Consider the following 23,634-nt stretch of genomic DNA (forward strand, 5'->3'; position numbering starts at 1 on the left):
GCTGGAGAAAGTCTGCTAGGCTTCCCTTTTAACACAGAACATGTGGGATGAAATGATAGAATTGGACAGAAGATATTCTGGGGAGAAAAGCCTATTCATAAAGGGAGCCTTTTCTTTTCCTCTGAAACATCTACCACTCCCCTTCTGCTTCAGAAAGGACCATGATAAAAAAAAGAGAGAGAGAGAGAGAGAGATCAAAACACTCCAAGATGGGTTGTTTACAGCCTTCTATAACATTGCCAGCACTGACCCAATTGAAGAATGTTAGGCCAGTTTTAAGCAGCATGAGGAAGAAGAAGAAGGAGGAGATTGGATTTCAACCCAAGCCTTTACTCAGAGCAGCTGATAAGCTCTTTCCCTTCCTCTTCCTTTTTCCACAAGAGACACCTTGTGAGGAAAGTGGGGCTGAGAGAGCTCTCAGAGAACTGCTTTTGAGAGAGCAGCTCTTTCAAAGACTGTGACTGGCCCGAGATCACCCAGCTGACTGCATGTAGAGGAGTGAAGAATCAAACCCAGTTCTTCCAGATTAGAGTCTGCACACTTAACCGCTATACCAAACCAGCAAGAACTGCTACAGAAAGGTTGGTCTACTTTCCCTTTTTACTAATATTCAGAATTTTCTGACCTGGAAGTAAAATGGAAGAGCTCTGACATAGGATTCCAGAGTGGCTGGGCAAGAAAATGATAAGAAGTGCTTTCAAAAGTACCTTGCTCTATGAGACATGAGAACTGATATTTGATAAAATACCAGCTCAAATCTCTGCTGGAGATACGGATCTAGCTACCAGTTCCTCAGGGCTGTGGACATGGTCAGAATCCTTCCCGCTTAGGCTGGTCAAGCCTTCATACTGTTTTCTTTGTCCAAAGTTCCTGTGTTTCACCCTCAGCCACATGCTGAAGTAATCCACTGAAGGAGGGAATTGTAAGTCATAAAGCAGGGTTGGTTGAGAGGTCAAAATGTGGAAGGGTGCTGCTGCTTAACGTTACCAAACTTCAGATGGAGATCTGCTGCTATGACAACAGATCTCCAGAAAACCAAGATCGGTTCCCTTTGAGAAAATGGGCCATGTCACTGGAATTTCACAGGAAGTGACATCATCATTCACAGGAAGTGACATCATCATCATACTCTAATATTTGGAAGGTGGACTCCATGGCATTGTACCCTACTGAGGTCCTTCCCCTCACCAAACCCCAGGCTCCCCAGGGTCCACCTCCAAAATCTCCAGGTATTTCCCAACTCAGAGATGGCAGCCCTCATGCTGCTCCTTGGAGGAATGGTAGGACACGCATACAAGAACAGCAGATAAGTTACATGGTGACCATACCAAACATGGCAACCTGATGTCATGGCTTCCTCCTGCTCCTCAATGGACCTTTCTCTTTATACCATGTGTTTTGACACTGCCAGTGCACATCGTTCCATAGCTGGGGCAGCGATCAGGAGAATGATGTAAGGATAATTAATCTGGAGGAGGAGAACGCAACGGAACCATTTTTAGAAGTGGACCCATGTTCCTTACAATGTGGGTTCCATCCTGTGGTTTCAACCCAAGTCTGTTCTTTGGTCATTTGAAGGAAAAACCACCAAGTTTTCTTCTCCCTTCAGCAGAGGGTTGCCAGATCTGTGTTGGGAAATAACCCAGACATTTGGTGGGTGGAGCCTGAGGAGGGTGGGATTTGGAAGGAGGGACTTCAGTGGGATACAATGCCATAGAATCCACCTTCCAAAGCAGCCATTTTCTCCTAGTGGAGTGATCACTGTCTCTTGGGGATCAGTTGGAATCCCAGGAGACCTCCAGCCGGCACCTGAATGTTGGCAACCCTACTTCAGCAAGAGGAAACTGTAACTCTGAAAAGGATTTGTAAAACAAGTACAATTACTGACAACGCATACGTGCATGATAATCTTGCTCGTTTGTGTTCTACAATGCAAATACATCTTTTCCCCCAGAATTAATTCGCCTGACAAATGGCAGTTCATATTTCAGTGCCTCAATTTTGCAGCAAATGAAGTCATTGAACCACTTTAGCTCTTCGTTCAGGAGGACATAAACCGGGGGAACTGACGCTTATGCAGCCTTAGGCCATGGAGTGCTTTGTGTGTGTTCGTTTCTGGTTGGTGACTGCTTTATCTGAACACCATAGGAGGCAGCTCTACAAGACTTCAGCATTCGCCAAGCTGTGAGAAAAGGATTTTGTATCACGCTCAACATTGGCCCGATGCTGAATGAATGCCATTGAAAGTATAAGAAAGACTAGAGTTGCCAACCACCAGGTGCTGGCTAGCGATCTCCTGCTACTACCACTGACCTTCAGGTAGGGTTGCCAGGTCCCTTCTGGGATGGGGGGGGCACTTACCTGTTATCATCTGTTATCATCTACAAGGTCACCTTCTGAGGACTCTGGACAACAATCCTCACCTTGGTTTGGCTGAAAGTAGGGTTTTCACCATAGCTTCTAACTGAATACTAGCAGGACACCATGGAAATAGTTAAATAGTCTAAATCAGGGGTGGGTGGGCAAACTGCGACTCGGGAGCCACATGTGGCTCTTTCACACATATTGCATGTCTCCCAAAGCCCCCGCCACTCCATCAGCCAGCTTGGAGAATGCATCACTTTTCTGAACTAAGTCTAATGGCAGCTAAGAGAATGCATTTAAAGTTGCTTTCTTTCCACCTCTTCCTCCCTCCTCTCTCCCCCATCTGTTTGCCTTCCTTCCTTCCTTCCTTCCTTCCTTCCTTCCTTCCTTCCTTCCTTCCTTCCTTCCTTCCTTCCTTCCTTCCTTCCTTCCTTCCTTCCTTCCTTCCTTCCTTCATGCCTTGTGGCTCTCAAACATCTGACATTTATTCTATGTGGCTCTTACGTTAAGCAAGTTTGGCCACCCCTGGTCTAAATAGTGAACTAGTCTGATTGTCAACCTGTTAGGGTTGAAGTTCATTTATTTGAAGGCAGGATAGAAATGGAACCAAATAAATAAATAAAAGAAGGCACAGGCCATGTCAGCGGAGTTGCACAGGAAGTGACATCATCATGCCAGTATCTGGGCAGCACTTTGGTATTTGGCAAAAACTCTATGGTAAATTGGTTTCTGTCATAGAGGGTGTTTTTTTTTGCCAAATACCAGTGTTGTGCAGAAGTTGCTGGTGTGATGACATCACTTCCTGTGCAATGCTGGCAATAGGGCCTAGGTCTTCTTTCTACTAATCACTTTGCCTGCCAGCTGATCAGGGACTGTGAGTCAAGGCCTGGGCAGCTGGGGATGCCCACTTCCATTGGGGTGTCTGGCAACCCATCTGGAGAAAATGGCTGCTTTGGAAGGTGAACTCTACTGCACTGTATCCCATTGATGTCCTTCTCCTCCCCAAGCCCCACACTCCTTAGGTTTAGAGTTGCCAAGTCCAATTCAAGAAATATCCGGGGACTTTGGGGGTGGAGCCAGGAGACATAGGGGGTGGAGCCAGGAACAAGGTTGTGACAAGCATAATTGACCTCAAAGGGAGTTTGGCAATCCTCCATTGAAAATAATGGATAGGGGCTCATAGAATTGGACCCCCTAGTCCAATCTTTTAAAAACTTGGAGGATATTTTGAGGGAAGGCATCAGATGCTATGCTGAAACTTTGGTGTCTCTACCTCAAAGAATAGCCCCTCAGTGCCCCAGATACCCGTGGATCAATTTTCCATTATACCCTATAGAAATCGGTCTCCATAGGGAATAATGGAGTGCCCAGCAGACATTTCCCACCCATCCCTCCATGCTTTCTGATGACTCTGAAACGGAGGAGAGTCTCCAAACCAGGGTATCCCCTGTCCCCACCTGGGGATTGGCAACCCTACTTAGGTTCCACCTTCATAAACTCCAAACATTTGCCAACCCGGAGCTGGCAGCCCTAAGAGTGACCCACTTACAGCCTGGTTTCACAAGGGGAAGAAATATGCCAACCATGGCTTCTTTTTTTAAAAAAAGGATGGCTTTTCAAACAAGGAGACAGCATTCTTCCCCAAGGTACACAATCCATACTTTATCCAACAGATTAAGACCAAAGAAGCCTTAACGCTTTAACTTTCCCAACACTCGCTGAACAACATCGATTTCCCCCCCCTTCTTCTTTGAGTGGTTTCTTGTGTCTTTTAAAAAATAAATAGCTCTCATTGCTTAAAGATGGACAGTTTTCTTCTGGAACTGCTCTGTGTTGTTCTAAAAAAAAAAATTCTCCAATTTGAAAGCTTGAAGGGGAGTTTGTTGTTTACAGTTTTGTGAGCTTAAAAAAAAGATGTCCAAGGGTTTTGTAAAAAGAAAAAAAGGTGGGAAAGAAAAAAAGAGAGAGGAAGGAGAGAAAGTCCATGACCTGTCTACACAAGAACAAATCCCAGGGTAACAACCCTAACTCATTTCAAAACCTTTCCATTTTTTTTCATATGTTCACAGAATGACTTCAAGTTTAGAGTGAGCAGAAAGAGTCTAGAACCCAGAAGCTATGGGGCTTTTGATTCACTTCTCTTTTATTTCTGAACTGAATAGAAACACAGGTTGATTGCAGAGCTGCAGTTGAGTGCAGAGCTTCCCTAGAGAAGCCTGATGACCTATAAATGACCTAAGATTATCATCCCGGGATAGGAATAAAGGAATGCCTTCCAGAAGGGTAAGAAGCTGCTGTGAACTAGAAGGGGGGAAATATTACAAAAAGGCTGCTTGCAGTCTTCACAGATAGTTCAGTTGGCATTAAAATTCACTCACACAATTGTGGTGCCAAGACTATTGGTATACAAGTAGGGTTGCCAGCTGTGGGCTTGGGAATACCTGGAGATTTGGGGGGTGGTGCCTGAGGAGGGCAGGGTTTGGGGAGGGAAGGGACCTCAGCAGGGTCTAATGCCATAGAGTCCACCTTCCAAAGCAGCCATTTTCTCCAGAGCAACTGATCTTAGGGTTGCCAAGTCCCCACCAGCTGCTGGTGTGGGACTTTTTTCACACACACGCAGTACACACGGTGCAATGACGTCACCTTGAAGTAATGTATTGCGCCAAGCATGTCATGTGGAGACGCTCTAGGAATTTGCAGGAAAACTCTATGGTTTCGTGTGGGTAGGCTTCCCAACCCTCCCGCCCTGGCGGGGGACCCCAGGATTTCCACCCTCTTCCCCCGCTCCCCCAAAAAATGGAAGCGGGGGGAGAGGGGGGAAACGGCGCCAAGCCGCCAGATCCTGGAGCCGGCGAGGCCGCCGCTGCCGCCCCCGCCCCCTCCCCGCCCACCGCAATTTCTCCTCCGAGATGGGCCCAGGCTGAGCCCATCTCGGAGGAGCAGCCAAGAGGCGGCAGCAGCGCAGGGGAAGGCGAGGCAGGCCAGGAGCATGGCGAACCGCGAATCTGGGCCCTTCTAGGACCTGGACTTGCGGCTCACCACGCTCCCGGCCCACCTCCACCCCCCCCCCTGCTTCCACCCCAGAGGCGGAGCGGGCGAGGCGGCAGCGGCGTGGCGGCCTCTTCTCTGCTCGCCGTGGTTGCTCCTCCAAGATGGGCTCAGGCTGAGCCCATCTCAGCAGCCACGGCAAGCGGAGAAGAGGCAGCAGCTGCGGGGCGGCTCGCCACGCTCCCCGGCGCCGTTTCCCCCCTCCCCCTAGCTCCACCCCAGTGTCTCCTGGCTCCACCCCCAAAGTCCCCAGATATTTCTGGGGTTGGATTTGGCAACCCTACATGTGGGGCTGCTCTAGCAATTTGGGGGAAACTCTGTGGCACCATAGAGTTTTCCCCCAAATTGCCAGAGCATCCCTATGCAAAACCATAGAGGTTTCACCAAATTCATAGAGTGTCCCCGTACAACACGCCTGGCATGATACATCACTTCCGGGTGACATCACCATGTCATGCACTGCCACATGTAATGGGGCTCCTTGGGGACAAGGATCCCCCTGGCAGTCTGCACCATGCTGGTGGATTGGGGGCCTTGAGACCCGTGGAAAATCCACCGCCAGTGGGAGCTTGGGAAGCCTAACTGATCTTGCTCATCTGGAGATCAATTTTCATAGCAGGAGCTCCTCGGTTACCACCTGGAGGTTGGCAACTATATATAGGGAAGATCACCATAAACCTGGCTATAAGACATCAACCATTTACTGTAAGGTTTGCCTCCTCTATAATTCTCCCACAGAATAACCTTGCTTACATTGCTTGAAATTCACATTTTACAAAACGCATTATCATTTTTCCAAACCACGAGGCATGGGTTGAATGCAATATTCATATTCATTCTTCCTGCCCCCACCTTCTTCTTGATAACTTCAGTAACCAAAGCCATTAATATGATAATACTTTGGTAATGAATTTACAAAAAATTCCACACAAATACTACATAGGCTAATACAATGACTAAACGTAGAAAGCCATACATAATTCATTCACTTTATGTGAGAAAAGGTCTGGTAAAAGCACGGCTTGGCAAATGGTAATACTTTTGAAAAGATGCTATTCACTTAAAGTTTGCTGTTGGAATGAATATTGCACACAAATAACAGAACATCCATATTTGTCTCACTGACTGATGGGTGCATATGATCAGTGGCTTACTCAAATTATCTTTTAAGACAGTGGTCTTCAACTACTGCAAACCTGGGACCAAATTTTAACTCTACTGTACATGACAGGAAGTTGCACATGGGGTTGCCAAGTCCAATTCAGGAAACATCTGGGGACTTTGGGGGTGGAGCCAGGAGACATTGGGGTGGAGCCAGGAACAAGGGCGTTCTGGCCATCACATTTAAAGGGACAGCACACCTTTCTAAATGTCTTCCTTCCACAGCAAATGATGAAGGATAGGGGCACCTTCTTTGGGGGCTCATAGAATTGGACCCCCTGGTTCAATCATTTTAAAACTTGGGGGGTACTTTGGGGAGAGGCACTAGATACTATACTGAAAATTTGGTGCCTCTACCTAAAAACACAGCTCCCCCAAAACCTCCAGATCAATTCCCCATTATACCCTATGAGAATTGATCTCCACATAGGGAATAATGAAGTGCTCAGCAGATGTTTCCCTCCACCCCACCCCATTTCTGGCGACTCTGAAGCGAGGGACTGGCCTCTCTACTCACGAGTTGCTGCCAACTTCTTCCAAGTAACACAGACACCCCATCCCAAGAAGAAGCCTTTCCAATTGGAGACTGGAGCCTCTGGAGGGGGGAAAAATCACATGGTGGCTTTGGGGGCGGGGCTTCCCCCCACCAGCCAGCTTACTGGGGGCGGGAACGAGCCTGGGAAAGCGGAAGAAGCCCCGCTGGGACCTGGGGATTGGCAAGCCTAGTTGCACAGCACAAGAAATCACATGACAGGAAGTGAATCAGCCCCAGTCATAAACTCACTAGACGTCGTATTGTAAAAATTCATGTTGGCAGAACAGTGTCAACAAAAACGACCATGTGCAACAGACCCTATTTCACACATACACATTCTCATACAAGCTTATGGGAGGCAGTAACCCCTACACCATATAATTAATAGACCAAACTAACCATGATCCTGGATAGAATATTCTTGTCTACTCCACAGATGCAAAAATACTTCTAAGGAAATGAAACACCATCATCATGGCTATAGCATAGCCGCTAAACTGACAATCACTTGAAACAGACAGGCAAACAGGTTGGACTTCTACAGGGCTAAGCCTAGACTGTCTGGCACCCTAGGCAAGGCTAATTTCTGGCGCCCCCGCCTCACATTGAGAACATCACCGAGTCACATGAGGGGGTGATCAGTTTGGTGCCCCCAGAAGGCCGACACTCTAGGCAATCACCTAGTTTGCCTAGTGGTAGGGCTGGCCCTGGACATCTACCTCATGGGTAATCATGCTTATTGAACATGGTATTCTGCCTACTGAATACACTCGTTGTGAAGAAGTTCACATTCTAGCAAGCATGTAAGACTAAGATTCTACCATGAACCTCACCAGGTGACTTTGGCCCCGTGACTATTTCCCAGCGTAACTGAGGAGTTGTTTCCTTTGTCTTGCTTTGGGGAAGATAAAATGGAGAAGACAACCTTGTGCAGTGTTCTGAAAGAAGGGCAACATAAAAACATAATGGGTTTTCCGTGGTGTTATACTAATGACCGTATTTTTGGAATAACAAGAATGTCTACTAGGGTTGCCAGTGTCAGGTTGTAAAATGCTTGGAGATTTGGGGGTGGAACCTGAGAAATGCAGAGTTTGAAGAGAGGAGGACCGTTTTGTCTGGTGGAACTGATCTCTATTGCCTAGGCACATTCAAACTTCCAGGGCTTTTTTGGGGCAGGAACATACAGGAATGCAGTTCCAGCTGGCTTGGCATCAGGGGGTGTGGCCTAATATGCAAATGAGTTCCTGATGGGCTTTTTCTACAAAACAAACAAACCCTGACAACTTCCATTCCTAACCAGCAGCATCCATGCAACATATTCACCCATTCATACTGAAGCAGTTTCTCTAAATCAGCATTTATAATCTAATCTCACCAAATCATGGGTGGAACCTGGAACAGGCAGAGAAGAAGATGAAGAAGATATTGGAATTGTATCCCGCCCTCCACTCCGAATCTCAGAGTGGCTCACAATCTCCTTTATCTTCCACCCTCGCAACAGACACCCTGTGAGGTAGGTGGGGCTGAGAGAGCTTTCACAGAAGCTGCCCTTTCAAGGACAACCTCTGCTTGAGCTATGGCTGACCCAAGGCTATTCCAAAAGGTGCAAGTGGAGGAGTGGTGAATCAAACCCAGTTCTATCAAAGATTTCAGGTTTTCACGACTGGTAACATCATTAGGGTTTGTAGAATCTTTCGGGCTCAAGAAAGATTGAGCCCGAAAGATTCTACAAACCCTAACCCAGTTCTCCCAGACAAGAGTCTGCACACTTAACCATTATACCAAACTGACTCTTGGAAGGGGAAGAATCCTTGCATTGTCCAATGTCCAATGCAGCCATTTTCTACAGAAGAACTGATTGCTGTAGTGCAGAGACCAGTTTTAATTCTGAGAGATCTCTAGGCTTTACCTGGAGGCGGGCAATCATCCATCTACCTCTCAGCTCAGATTTTTTTTTTTAAAAAAAACACATTAAAGTATAAAATTTCAAAGCATGATGTATCACTGCACAACTTTAATGCAGTTGTTTTATAATCTAAATTTAACTATTTCAAATGTCAACAGGACTTACATTACTGTTCCAGTTCAAACCTTTTAAGTACTATTATCTGATATAATTCTCAAGTACTAAATACTTATAAAAAGATAACGCTAATAGAATTTACACATTCCGTAATATCACATGACTAACAAATGCATTAACTAGACATTTTGATGTGGTAACATCCACAGTGCTTATATGAACACTCACAAGCATATTTATAAACATGGATAGATAGACAGACTGACAGACAGATAGACCGACAGACTATAGATAGATTATCAGGGCTTTTATTTGTAGCAGGAACTCCTTTGCATATTACGCCACACACCCCTGATGTAGCCAATCCTCTAAGAGTTTACAAGACTCTTAGTACAGGGCCTACTGTAAGCTCCAAGAGGATTGGCTACATCAAGGGGTGTGTGGCCCAAAATGCAAAGGAGTTCCTGTTACAAAAAAAAAGCCCTGGATATACATATAAACTAAAGAATTGGTTAAAGAGTTCCCTACTGATCTGCTACTTCTACCTTCAGTGTATGTTTCCCCTCTTTATATCAGTGCTGCACAATTAAACCAGTCCAAAATTCTCGATCCCAAGGGTTAAAACAAAGTTTGAGGAGAGAAACTGATACTTTAATCCACCATATCTCAAATGAACAATTCCATCAATTTTGATGACCTCTGCCAGACAAAGTAACCACAATCTGACATTCAAATGCTTTTTTTTGTTTGTTTTTGAGGGGCTCAGACTTTTTTAATGAACCAAACCAAGGAGAGTCCTCAGAGCCTCAATTGGGTAGAACTTGGAGTCAGCCAATGAAATTGTTCAGCAGCAGTTTTAGGATGTATCAAGGAGCTCCAATCAGTGACCAGCTTGGTATGGGCGATAGCCTCACATGTTCCCATAATCCTAGGGTTACCAGTCTCCAGGTGGCTCCTGAGATGACAACTGATTCCCAGATGACAAGAGATCACTTCACCTGAAGGAATTGCCACTGTGAAAGAGGGAATCCATGGCAGCGTATCTCATTTAAGCCCCCCTCTCCAAACCCCACTCAGATTCCACCTCGAAAATATTAAGGAATTTCCCAACCCAGAGTTGGCAACCCTAATTAATGCACAGGGAGGAAGACTGGGTAGGGAAATACCTGGAAATGGGGGGGGGGGTTAGAACCTGAGGGGAGGGTTTGGGGAGGGGAGGGGCTTAAAGGTGGCATCAGGGGTGGAATTCTAGCAGGAGCCCCTTTGCATATTAGGCCACACCCCCTGATGTAGCCAATCCTCCAAGAGCTTACAAAAAAGAGCCTTGTAAGCTCCAGGAGGATTGGCTACATCAGGGGTATGTGGCCTAATATGCAAAGGAGCTCCTGCTACAAAAAAAGGGCCCTGGAAATCTGTTCACAATAAGTTAAATGCTCCTACATGAAGATGTCATGTCAGATGTGCTTCTGTTTTTGTAAGTAAAATTTCTTTCTGTTGTTACTGCTGAAGTCAGCTCATTTTTGTGATTTGCTTGGAACAGCATTTCCTCCTTCTCTGGGAAACGTGGAGGATCGGGGATGCTGTGTAAAGCTTCTGTGCTTCCAAGAAAAATGAGCATGAGAGCCCTACGTGTTCACTAAATGAGTGGGGTGGGAGAATGGGAATGTGCTGGCTGGCCTGTCTGCAGGGGCGGTTGTGCTAGCTCTCCCTCCCATTGGACAGCAGTGTTCCAACACCAGCTTTGCTGACCATGGGAGGGAAGGTCTTCACAGCTACTTCCTCCATATAGTCACCCTTGGAGTTGATCAGGCAATCACCTGGAAGCACAGGGCAGGCCAGCATGCTTGCTCCTACTCTCTCTCCTCGTTAGGGTTGTCAGCCTCCAGGTAGTAGCTGGAGATCTCCTGGGATTACAACTGATCTCCAGGCAACAGATCAGTTCACTTGGAGAAAATGGCAACTTTGGAGGTGTAGTCTATGGCATTATGCCACCATCTGCTGTGTTTCAACCAACTATTTCAGACTAACAGGAAAGCGAAAGGAAAGCAGCCTAGGGGGTGGAGCTTTCCTCCATCCCATATTCAGGTTCTAGTTAACTCCATTGTACTATACACAACTCCCGAAACCAATGCAAAACAAACAGAGGGACTCTACCAGCTTAATTTCCTTTCTCACATTGTTCACACACTCCCTGAGAAGAGCTTCCCGGAACTGCTTGCTCACCCCACCTATGCAGTTTTCCTCCTGCTGAGATTTAAAGGCACACGCACAGTCTGAAACACAAGCGGTTTGCAAGCTTCTTTGAAGCCTGCTAAGGTTGAAAGGCACATTGTGGCCGTTGGGGCGGGGCTTCCCCCTGCTGGCCAGCTGGCTGGCAGTGGGGAAGGGCATGCAAAACTGGGGGATCCCCTGCCGGGGCCTGGGAGCTGGCAAGCCTATGAAGGGTGTGGCATTGTACCATGCTGAGGCCCTTTCCCTCCCCAAACTCTCCCAGACACACCCCCAAAGTCCCCATGTATCTTCCAACACAGAACGGGCAAACCTCCCATGTAGAGCAGGGGTGTCGAACTCATTTGTTATGAGGGCGGGATCTGATATAAATTAGACCTTGTCAGGCCAAGTCTGGCCATGATGGGCCAGGCCGTGTGTGTACCTATTTAAGATTAGGTCATAGAGATATAAACGATATAAACTTTTTAAAGGACACAGACAAACATGCCAAAAAAAACCCTTAAAATAAAACATGCTTAAAACATTAGCACTTGTTGATCTTAAAGGTGCTTACTTTGTATTTCTCTGGGCAAAGAAAGTTCTGGCTCGTTCTCTCCCTCCCTGGCAGACCAGGAGGGGGAAGAGCCTCAACCAATGGAGAAAATTGAGGTTTTGCTCTGTAGCTCCTGTGCGATTGAGCAAGCCTTGCAAAGCAAGCTGAGATGAAGAAGGAAGCAAGAGAGAGGGAGAAGGAAACAGACAAGAGCTAGTTGTTCAGGTTCAGGGGCCTGATAGGAGCCCTCTGAGGGCCTGATTCAGCCCCCAGGCTTCATAGGGTTGCCAGGCCCAATTCAAGAAATATCTGGGGACTTTGGAGCCAGGAGACTTTGGGGTGGAGCCAGGAGCAAGGGTGTAACAAGCATAATTGAACTCCCAGGGAGTTCTGGCCATCACATTTAAAGGAACAGCACACCTTTTTAAATGCCTTCCTTCCATAGGAAATAATGAAGGATAAGGGCACCTTCTTTTGGGGCTCATAGAATTGTACCCCCTGGTCCAATCGTTTTGAAACATGGGGGTATTTGGGGGAGAGGCAGTAGATGCTATGCTGAAAATTTGGTGCCTCTACCTCAAAAAACAGGGGCCCCCCCAGAGCCCCCGATACCTGCAGTTCAATTCCCCATTATACCCTATGAGAATCGATCTCCACATAGCGAATAATGAAGTGCCCAGCAAGACATTTCCCTCCCCCCCCCCATTTCTGGCGACTCTGAAGCGGGGGATTGGCATTTCTACTCACGAATTGCTGCCAACTTCTTCAAAGTAACACAAACACACCATCCCAAGAGGAAGCCTTTCCAGTCGGAGACTGAAGCCTCCGGAGGTGGAAAGGCACATGGTGGCTTTGGGGGTGGGGCTTCCTCCCACCAGCCAGCTGACTGGGGGTGGGAAGGAGCCTGGGAAAGCGGGAGAATCCCCGCTGGGACCTGGGGATCGGCAAGCCTAGGGCTTCATGTTTGACACCCCTGAGTAGAGCACATTACAGAAGTCTAACTTGAGGTAAGCATAGCATTGATCCACATGGCCAGGTCAGCCAAGTCAAGGTAGAGCGGGAATTCACAGAAAGCTGTTTTTTTTGCAGCTGCATCAGCTTACTTCTCCAGCAGTAAATCTGGATCTAGAATCACCCCTCGGCTCTTTACTGAGTCAGCGAGAGAAAGCCGAACCCCATTAAAGATGTCCTTCATGGTCTCGGCCTTCCCTATAAACATTATGTCCAACCTGTCAGGCTTTGGTTTCAGCTTGTTTACTCTTATCCAGCGGTCAGGCATTGGTTCAGAGACTCTACAGCTTCACCGGGTAATTTGGATAAAGAAATGTAGAGCGGAGTGTCACCGGCATATTGATGGCGCTCTGCTCCAAAACCACAAACGGTTTCTCCCGAGGGCTTCCCGCAGACATCGTCTAGCAAAGGTGGACAGCTTTGTATCTCACAAGAGACTGCCTTCATTTTTCATTCTTTCAGAGATAAAGACAACAAAGACTAAGGGCATGATTCTCCAGTTCTGTCTCCGGCTCCTAGAGGTTACAATTAGTACGGTAATTGGCTCCCGGTATAAAATGTGGGACAAAGCTCTTTGTTTGTCCTCAGGGTTGACCAACTGACCTATCATGTAGAAACAATACCTTTTGATGGCTGGTAAGCAATGCAGAAAAAGGCAAAGAAGATGTGTGCGGGGCTTTTTTTTGTGTGTGTGTGTGTGTGTGGAAAAAGAGGCTGGAATTCTCAAGAGGGAAATATAGGAGAAACACACAGGTGCCCTTCATGAACGCTGAAACATTTTTTGAGAATTTTGTTTCCACAAAGAGGTTCTGGAACTCAATTCCACTATGTTCCCCCAGGGAAAAAAGCCCCGGATGTGTGAGGCTTGACATAGGAAGGGGACTTCTACTAAGTCAGCACTGATCCTCTAGCCTAATTCTAATATCTTTCTTTAGCACTGACAAAACTGGGGGGTATTTTTTCTGTGGATAAACATGGCTACCTGTGATATTTGTCTAAGTATTTTCCACAATAGCAGTGGCTCTCCACTGTGTCAGGCAGAGGGAAAAAAGTCTCCCCCCCCTTTCCATGTTTGCTTGCTGTCTGGGATCCTTTTAACTGTAGATGCCAGGGATTGAACTTCTGGCCTTCTGTGTGCCACCACATAGAAACTATCTCTGTAGTGGGGGCTTTTAAAGATGCTTTGGTAAGACACAAAGGGTGAAGTCTGAGAATAGCTGTGGTTTATCAAGGTGGAATATTGCACGAGCAAGGAGTAGGGGTTCCAACCTTCAAAATCAAAAGAGTTTCCGGCTCGACATTAGGAAGAACTTCCTGACAGAGTGATTCTTCAGTGGAACAGGCTTTCTTGGGAGGTGGTGGGCTCTCCTTCCTTGGAGGTTTTTAAACAGAGGCTAGATGGCCATCTGACAGCAATGAAGATTCTTTGAATTTAGGGGGAAGGTGAATTTGAGCAGACTTCGGAGGATGGTAGAAGACAGGAGAGCCTGGCGTGACTTTGTCCATGGGGTTGCAATGAGTCGGACTCGACTGTGCAACTGAACAACAACAAAAATTTGTGAGTTTTCTGCATTGTGCAGGGGGTTAGACTAGATGACCCTGGAGGAACCTTCCAGCTCTATGATTCTAAGGAAGGAAGGAAGGAAGGAAGGAAGGAAGGAAGGAAGGAAGGAAGGAAGGAAGGAAGGAAGGAAGGAAGGAAAACAGCACCATGTTTGTGAATTCTAAATTTACACAAATTATCCAGGATTAATGTAAAAGCAATCTGGATCGCACCGGCTAGCCTGATCTCATTATATCTCAGAAAGTGAGCATGGTCAGCCCTGGTTAGTATTTGAATGGGAGCTAGGGTTGCCAAGTCCAATTCAATAAATATCTGGGGACTTTGGGGGTGGAGCCAGAAGCAAGGTTGTGACAAGCATAACTGAACTCCAAAGGGAGTTCTGGCCATCACATTTAAAGGGACTGCACACCTTTTAAATGCCTTCCCTCCATTGGAAATAATGAAGGATAGAGACACCTTCTTTGGAAGCTCATAGAATTAGACCCCATGGTCCAATCCTTTTGAAACGTGGAGGGTGTTTTGAGGAGAGGCATCGGATGCTATGCTGCAAATACAGTGCTTCTAACTCAAAAGACAGCCCCGCTAGAACTCCAGATATCAGCAGATCAATTCTCCATTATACCCCGTGGGAATCATCTCCATAGGGAGTAATAGAGTGCCCAGCAGACATTTACCTCCTCCCCACTTTCTGATGACCCTGAAGCAGAGGAAGAGCCTCCAAACCGGGGGATCCCCTGCCCCCACCTGGGGATTGGCAACCCTAGAGACCACCAGTGAAGTCCAGGATTCCTACGCAGAGGAAGCCAATGGCAAGCCACCTCTGTATGTCTTGCTTTGAAAACTCTATGGGGTTACCACAAATTGGCCACAGTTTAAATTCTCTCTAACACACATATTTATACAGTGTGTATGTATATTAAAAAGTTGTCATCATTGATATAGTGTTTATGTCTATAAAACAAATAAACACTTATCCCTCCGCACCCATTCATCATTTATCTGCAGAGTGAACTCATGAGGCTGGTTTCTTAATGCACAAATAACACTGGAAAATGCATACATTTTAAGGAAAAGTTTGATTAAAAGGAAACAAAAGATAGCTTGAAAAAAAATAGTCATGATTTTCAATTCACACAACGGAGAAGAGAAATCAAACCACAGATCTGTGGCTTGAATCTGCTAGGATGAGAAATCTAAAACCCTCCTCATCTGGAGTGCAGGAAAGGAATCACACAAACTATGGAGGTGGGGGGGGAGAAATTCCCTACATACACAAAACAAAAACTGACAAAAGGCTAAGTGAGAACTCTTTTTGCCTGGTTTTTGCTTTCCACACTGGAGGACATGCAGGGACTTGTGGAAAAGCATCTATTCTTCCAAAGTTTTTGTTCTTTGTTTGTTTTTTAGCAGGAACACGCAGGAATGCAGTTCCAGCTGGCTTGACATAAGGGTGTGTGGCCTGATATGCAAATGAGTCCCTGCTGGGCTTTTTCTACAAAAAAAGTCCCGCGCGAAGCAATGGTGTTTGGCCTAATATGCAAATGAGCTCCTGCTGTGCTTTTTCTACCTGCACAAAACAATGGAGATGTCAGGGATGTGTGGCCTAATATGCAAATGAGTCCATGCTGGGCTTTTTCTACAAAAAAGCCCTGTGCGAAACAATGGTGATGTCAGGAGGTGTGGTCTAATATGCAAATGAGTTCTGGCTGGGCTTTTTCTTCAAAAAAGCCCTGATTCCTCCCATTTAGCTTCTACTTTTCTCCCCACTTTCCTTCATTTGCTCCCTGCTTTGCATCTTTTACCTTTTTCCATGGTTTTTTTGACAGAAACCGGAGGGGGGCGGGGTTGACAGAAACCAAGGCTTAGACAGCTGAACACTACTGTTGTGGTTGCCTAGCACCCCAAACGACCACTGAAATCTCAGCTTATAGCCTTATGTCATCTCAGCGGGCATTCATCACTTCAAGCTGCTCCTGCAGCTTTCATTGGAGTGAATTGTGCCCTTCTGCTAACATTCTGCTCAGCAAAGTTTATTGATTGATTGATTCATTCATTCATTAAAATATTTATACCCAACCTTTCCTTTGGGCTCAAGTTTGAAGCCTTCCTCCTGTCTAAGAAGACTTCCTGCAAATTAAGTGACTCTTCCATCAAAGGAAAAGCCACATAAGTCAGAAAAGAGCTACTTGGAGGATGGTTGGCTCTATCCCAATCATGGCTTTTTTTGGAGCAGAAAGCACAGGAACGCAGTTCCAGCTAGCTTGGCATCAGGGGTGTGGCCTAATATGCATTGTGTTCCTGCTGGGCTTTCTCTACAAAAACATCCTGTGTGAAACAATGCTGGTGTCAGGGGTTGTGGCCTAATAAGCAAATGAGTTCCTTCTGGGACTTTTCTACAAAGAAGCCCTGTGTGAACCAAGGGTGACATCAGGGGGTATGGCCTAATATGTAAATGAGTTCCTGCTGGGCTTTCTGTACAAAAAAGCCCTGTGTGAAACAATGGTGATGTCAGGGGGCGTGGTCTAATATGCAAACGAGTTGTTTTTGGGCTTTTAACTACAAAAAAAAACCCCATATCCCAATATTGGGGAGGATTAACCCCTTACTGCTGATTTTTTAGATATAAGGATTGTCCTGTTGTTTGTTTTCTTTTCTCCCCCCCCCCCTTTTTATGCAAACCTGAGGCTTCCATTGGGTTTGTAAAAAAAATCCTTTGTTTGTCCCTGGCCCCATTCTGTAGATTTTTGATCTCCACTGTAGTATCCGATTTAGAGTTCGATATTGTGATGTGCAGAGACAGAGCGTATATGCAGTTAACCCAATAACCTTCTCCGCCTGTTTTCAAGGATCAAACATTTTAATCTTTACACAAAAGAAATGAATGGACACCACTATAACATCCAAAAGGGCAGTGTTCAAAGACCACCTCGCACTGTCCTTGACCTTAAAGTCGCCACACTTGAACGGTTGCAAACCTTCCAAAGGGTGACTCTTGTATTTGTGTGCTGAACTTGAATGGATCGGCAAATTTGATTTGATCCATTTAGGTCTTAATTAGATCTATACGTCTCTTGCACACTATAGGTATTCAATTAGCAGAGCAACGCTTGGAACATTGCTTTTTCCCCAGTAACTATCACCGTAAATAAATCTTTGCAGTTCTTATCTTGCATAGACTTGAGCTTGGGGTAGAAATCCATAGATCTACTGGATCTCTTGTATTCCATTACTCCAGGTCCCACTGGTTACCATCCCCACCCCCCATAGCAGTACCCATGTATGAGGGGTATATGTATCTGCCAAATGAAGATAATGTTTAATGTACCTATTTAAGTGGGTTCAACATTTAGGCAACTATAGCAATGTTCATGAACTGAAGAGCTGACATGAGCATCCATAAGAACATAAGAGAAGCTATGTTAGATCAGGCCAATGGCCCATCCAGTCCAACACTCTGTGCCTCACGGTGTCCAAAAAAACCAAGTGCTATCAGGAGGTCTACCAGTGGGGCCGGGACACTAGAAGCCCTCCCACTGTGCCTCCCCAAGCACCAAGAATACAGAGCATCATTGCCCCAGACAGAGAGTTCCAAAGATAAGCTGTGGCTAATAGCCACTGATGGATCACCATGGATTTTGATGCAGTTTGGAGTGGTTCATACCAGTTCACGAAGAACAGAAAGGAGGGGTTTAAACGGCTTCAAGCCATTAAAATCCCTGCTTTCTGCTCTTCATAAAAAAACAGCTGAGTGACAGGAAAACTCCCACCACTCAGCTGTTTGTTTTAAAAGGCTTGTTGCCAATTCACCCCTCACTTTCCACTCCCCACAAAAAGTGGTGGGGAGCAGAAAACAGGGGTTTAAATGGCTCACAAACTGATAAAAACCAGTTTGGTTTCCAAACCAACATATCTGTTTGTGGTTCGGGACATGGTTCGGCTACAAACTGAACCACAAAAATGTAGTTTGTGCCCATCCCTAGCCAGAACTTGGTGGAGGAAAATGCTGTCAAGTCACAAACTCATAGCAACCCCACAGGGTCTTTCAAGGAAAGAGAGCAATAGAAGTGTTTTACCATATTCTGCCTCTTCATAGTGACCCTGGCCTTCCTTGGTGGTCTCCCATCCAAGTGCTAACCAAGGCTGGACCTTCTTGGTTTCTATGATCTGGTAAGATCAGCAGGGTTGCCATATTCTCTCTGGCCATTAGTGGAGGATGGGGAAGGGAAGAGTCACCAACTCCAGGTTGGAAAACTCCTCGAGATTTGGGGTCAGAGCTTGGAGAGGACAGGGACTTCAGTGGGGGACAATGTCACAGAGTCCACCCTCCACAGCATCCATTTTCTCTAGGGGAACTGATCTCTTTATCACTGAAAATCTGCCTCCATTCCTGAGGACTGGAAGGTAGCTAATGTCACCCCCATCTTTAAAAAGTGTTCCAGAGGAGATCTGGAAGATTACACGCCAGTCAGTCCGACTTCAACCAACTTCAGTAACGGTGCAAACCATTATTAAAGAGAGTTAGTAGGCACATAGATGAACAAAAGTTATTGAGGAAGACTCAGCATGGGTTCTGAAAGGGAAGATCTTGACTTACTAACCTGTTAAGAGTTATTTAAGAGAGTGAACAAACATGTGGAGAGAGGGGACCCAATAGATGTCGTGAACTCATGGACACTTGATGAAATTGCTGAGCAGTTGGGTTAGAACGGATAAAAGGAAGTACTTCTTCACCCAAAGGGTGATTAACACGTGGAATTCACTGCCACAAGAGGTGGTGGCAGCTACAAGCATAGACAGCTTCAAGAGGGGACTGGATAAACATATGGAACAAAGATCCATCAGTGGCTATTAGCCACAGCATAATTGATGGAACTCTCTGTCTGGGGCTGTGATGTCTGTATTCTTGGGAGGGGGCGGGGGGACAGTGGGAGGGCTTCTAGTGTCCTGGCCCCACTGGCGGACCTCCTGATGACACCTGGTGGGGGGGGGGTTGCCACCGTGTGACAGAGTGTTGGACTGGATGGGCCATTGGTCTGATCCAACATGGATTCTCTTATGTTCTGTGTGACAGAACATAAGTGCGTGGACTCTTATCTGGGAGAACCAGGCTTGATTCCCCACTCTTCCACTTGCACCTGCTGGAATGGCCTTGGGGTAGTCATTAGTTCTGGCAGAGGTTGTCCGTGAAAGGGCAGCTTCTGGGAGAGCCCTCTCAGCCCCACCCACCTCACAGGGTGTCTGTTGTGGAGGGAGAAGATATAGGAGATTATAAGCCGCTCTGAGTCTCTGATTCAGAGAAAAGGGTGGGGTATAAATCTGCAATTCTTCTTCTTCTCCTCCTCCTCCTCCATAGTCTGAAGAAGATCTGTAATTCCAGGGGATCACCAGGTCTCTCCTAAATGATGGCATCCCTATGTGGTACAGCTTGATCTTGTCTTATCTTGATTGGTATGCAGATTGGAGTCCACCAAGAAAGACTTTGCAGAGGAAGGCAAAGGCAAAACCATCTCTGCTTCTCACTTGCCTTGAAATCAAGCCAGAAATCAGGCTAGGCTGGGCCATTCTGAATGAGCCAGTTTCGTATAGTGGTTAAGTACATAGACTCTTATCTGGGAGAACCGGGTTTGATTCTTCACTCCTCCACATGAACCTGCTGGAATGACCTTGGGTCAGTCATAACTCTCGCAGAGCAATTCTGCTTAGGAACAGTTCTTGGGAGAGCTCTGTCAGCTCCACCTACCTCACAGGGTGTCTGTTGTGGGAAGGGGAGGGGGAAAAGCAGGGCTTTTTTGTAGCAGGAACTCCTTTGCATAATAGGCCACACACCCCTGATGTGGCCAATCCTCCAAGAGCTTACGGGGCTCTTAGTAAAGGGCCTACTGGAGCCTCCAAGAGGATTGGCTACATCAGGGGTGTGGGGCCTAATATGCAAAGGAGTTCCTGCTACAAAAGAAACCCTGAGAATGGAGATTGTATAGCCATTCTCTGAATCCGAGTAATGGGCAGGGTATAAATCCAATCTCTTCTTTTCTTTATCCCCTTTAGGCCTTGAGCCATTTCTTCTGGATAAACTCCATTTCCAGCCAAAGATACTTCCTTTCCAGCCGGATGAGATACAACTTCACAGATTTCTTTCCACTAATGGGGGGAGGAAAGGAGAAAAACCACACACATACCCTTCCCTGTTCCTTCCAACAGACTTGCTACCCCCATCCATCTTAAGAAAATATGAGCTCATAAAAATTGAACAAGAAATGTTAATTTATATTTGGGGCTTCGAGGAATCGGCCTCAGTTTAATTACAAGATGCAAGTCTTAACGTGGTGTAATTTAATTTTTTTTTTCCCCTCTCTCGCTGAGATTTATAGAGAGAGCCTTGCTTTAACACAGCTGAGCCGAAGCATTTAAAAAATGCTTTATTGGGGGGGGGGGATTCATCTCTGTAATTTACAATGCAGATTTAGGTTGGGCTACTGGCTGGGGTTTGGGGGGGTTTTGGTCCCTTCCTGAATTTCATTGCATGAGAAATTGAATCGCTGTCCTTGAAGACAGCTTTGGAACTGGAGGACTCAATGCACTTGCTCCTAGTCTGAGTCAAAACCCTGAACGGAAGTACAATAAGAAATGAGTTTATTGGAGCAAAGCATCTCTCTCTCTCTCTCTCTCACCCCCTCCCCCAGTTGGGACTCAGAAATTCTTCTCTTTCCTTCCCAATCTGCTCAATATACATTTTCTTCCCCAGCTTTGCTGATTAATTCTAGTGTCCTTGCTGACAGTACGATAAGTCACAAAGCAGTTTTGAAACAACCAGGGGGAGGAAGCCGGGGGGAACCCAAGGCGTTGCTTATTATTGCCAGCAAATAAAAGGGGAAAAAATATGGAAAGGTTGCCAGGGTGAGAAGAAGAGAGAGAAGATGGGGATCTTGAAAGCCTGAAATAAGCGCCTGAGTTATGAGGCAAAGGCAGAAAGTGTCACAAAAGAGGAATCCCACACTAAGTATCAGTCCTTGAATAACCTTGTTTAGTAAATTGGAAGGAAATGGAGGAAAGGGGAGGGGGGAATACAGCCGACGTGTATAATCCAGTTACAAACAGTTCGCTCGCAGGCTTCATTCACAAAGAAACAACGTAATAAGATTAAGGCACGCACATAAGCTTGTCTGGACGGGGTTTTACCGAGTGGGAGATGAACGAGCCAGAAATATCGGAATGGGGAAATAGAGTGCGGCAGATAGAAAGGGTAAACGTGCGGATATAAAAACAGCATACAGCATTGCCCAAGATCTGGATTTGGAAACATTTGCAGAGGTGGAAGTCCTAGGGATGCCAGACTCCAGGTGGGACCTGGGGGATCCCCCAAAATTACAACTCATCTCCACACTACAGTGCTCAGTTTCACTTGAGAAAATGGATGCTTCGAATGGTGGATTCCATAACACTGTACCCCACGGAGGTCCCTGTATTTTCCTGGCTCCACCACCCAAATAATGGATAAAAGGAAGTACTTCATCCAAAGGGTGATTAACATGTGGAATTCACTGCCACAGGAGGTGGTGGTGGCTGCAAGCATAGACAGCTTCAAGAGGGGACTGGATGAACATATGGAGCAGAGGAACAAAGCAGGAATCAAGTTGCACCTTTAAGACCAACCAATTTTTATTCCGAGCGTAAGCTTTCGTGCACTCTCTTAAGCACACTTCATCAGACGAGGGGATCAGGTATTGTGAGCTGAAATACAAGCAGTCTGGTAAAACTAACTGGTCACATGGTCACATAAAACAGTATGGCTAGGCCATTTGGTCCGGATAGCCATAAAAGGTAATAAAATTCTCTGCCAAATGGTGTTTCTGCCAATCTAGGTGAATCACAAAAGGACATGTATATCCAACTTGTAGTCCACCCAACATGGCTGCCAACTTGGATCTATCTATATGGAGCAGAGGTCCATCAGTGGCTATTAGCCACAGCGTATTGTTGGAACTTTCTGTCTGAGGCAGTGATGCTCTGTATTCTTGGTGCTTGGGTGGGGGGGGGGGGGTAACAGTGGGAGAGCTTCTAGTGTCCTGGCCCCACTAATGGACCTCCTGATGGCACCTGGTTTTTTGGCCACTGTGTGACACAGAGTGTGGGACTGGATGGACCACGGGCCTGATCCAACATGGCTTCTCTAATGTTGTTATGTTCTTATGTTCAAATCTCCAGGAGTTCTCCAACCTGAAGGTGGTGACTGTACCCCCTAGCCCCCATTGGTGGATAGAGGAGGCCTGAACACTACACATGGTATTGCCCAAGAACTGGATTTGGAAAACTGCAGAGGAGTAAGTCCCAGAATCATAAAAACCTCAGAGCATAGAAATATATTATGGTTCTCTCAGGTCCTCCTCAGGTCTACAAAGTCCATGTGCACTAGCACGTTTGCTGATGGAGATTTGGTGGTGGAACCTGGTAAAGGTGGGGTTTGGGGAGGGGAAGGACTTCAATGGGCTATAATGCCACCGAGTCTACCTTCCAAAGTAGCCATTTTCTCCAGGGGCGCTGAACTCTGTGGTCTGGAGATCAACTGTAATCCCAGGAGATTACCAACCAACATCTGGAAGTTTGTCAACCTTACCTTTCATAAAGTTGCCAGCAATGGGTTGGGAAACACCTGGAGATCTTGGTGATGGAGCTTGGAAAGAGTGGGGTATGGGCAGGGGTGGAATTCTAGCAGGAGCTCCTTTGCATTTAGGTCACACCCCCCTGATGTAGCCAATCCTCTGAGAGCTTACAAAAAGAGCCTTGTAAGCTCTTGGAGGATTGGCTATATCAGGGGTGTGGTTTAATATGCAAAGGAGTTCCTGCTAGAGTCCCACCCCTTTGAATGGGAAAAGGAGTAGGGTTGCCAGGTCAGACTCAAGAAATATCTGGGGACTTTGGGGTACAGCCAGGAGACTTTGGGGGTGGAGCCAGAAGCAAGGTTGTGACAAACAGGATTGAACTCCAAAGAGAGTTCTGGCCATCACATTTAAAGGGACCATGTTCCTTTGCCTTCCCTCCATTGAAAATAATGGGGTACCTTCTTTTGGGACTTATAGAATTGGCCATTTTTTTGAAACTTTGGAGAGGGGGTTATTTGAGGAGAGAGACCAGATGCTATGCTGAAAATTTGGTGCCTCTACCTCAAA

This window comes from Heteronotia binoei, chromosome 4 (assembly GCF_032191835.1).
Source record: "Heteronotia binoei isolate CCM8104 ecotype False Entrance Well chromosome 4, APGP_CSIRO_Hbin_v1, whole genome shotgun sequence".
In the NCBI taxonomy this organism is placed as follows: domain Eukaryota; kingdom Metazoa; phylum Chordata; class Lepidosauria; order Squamata; family Gekkonidae; genus Heteronotia; species Heteronotia binoei.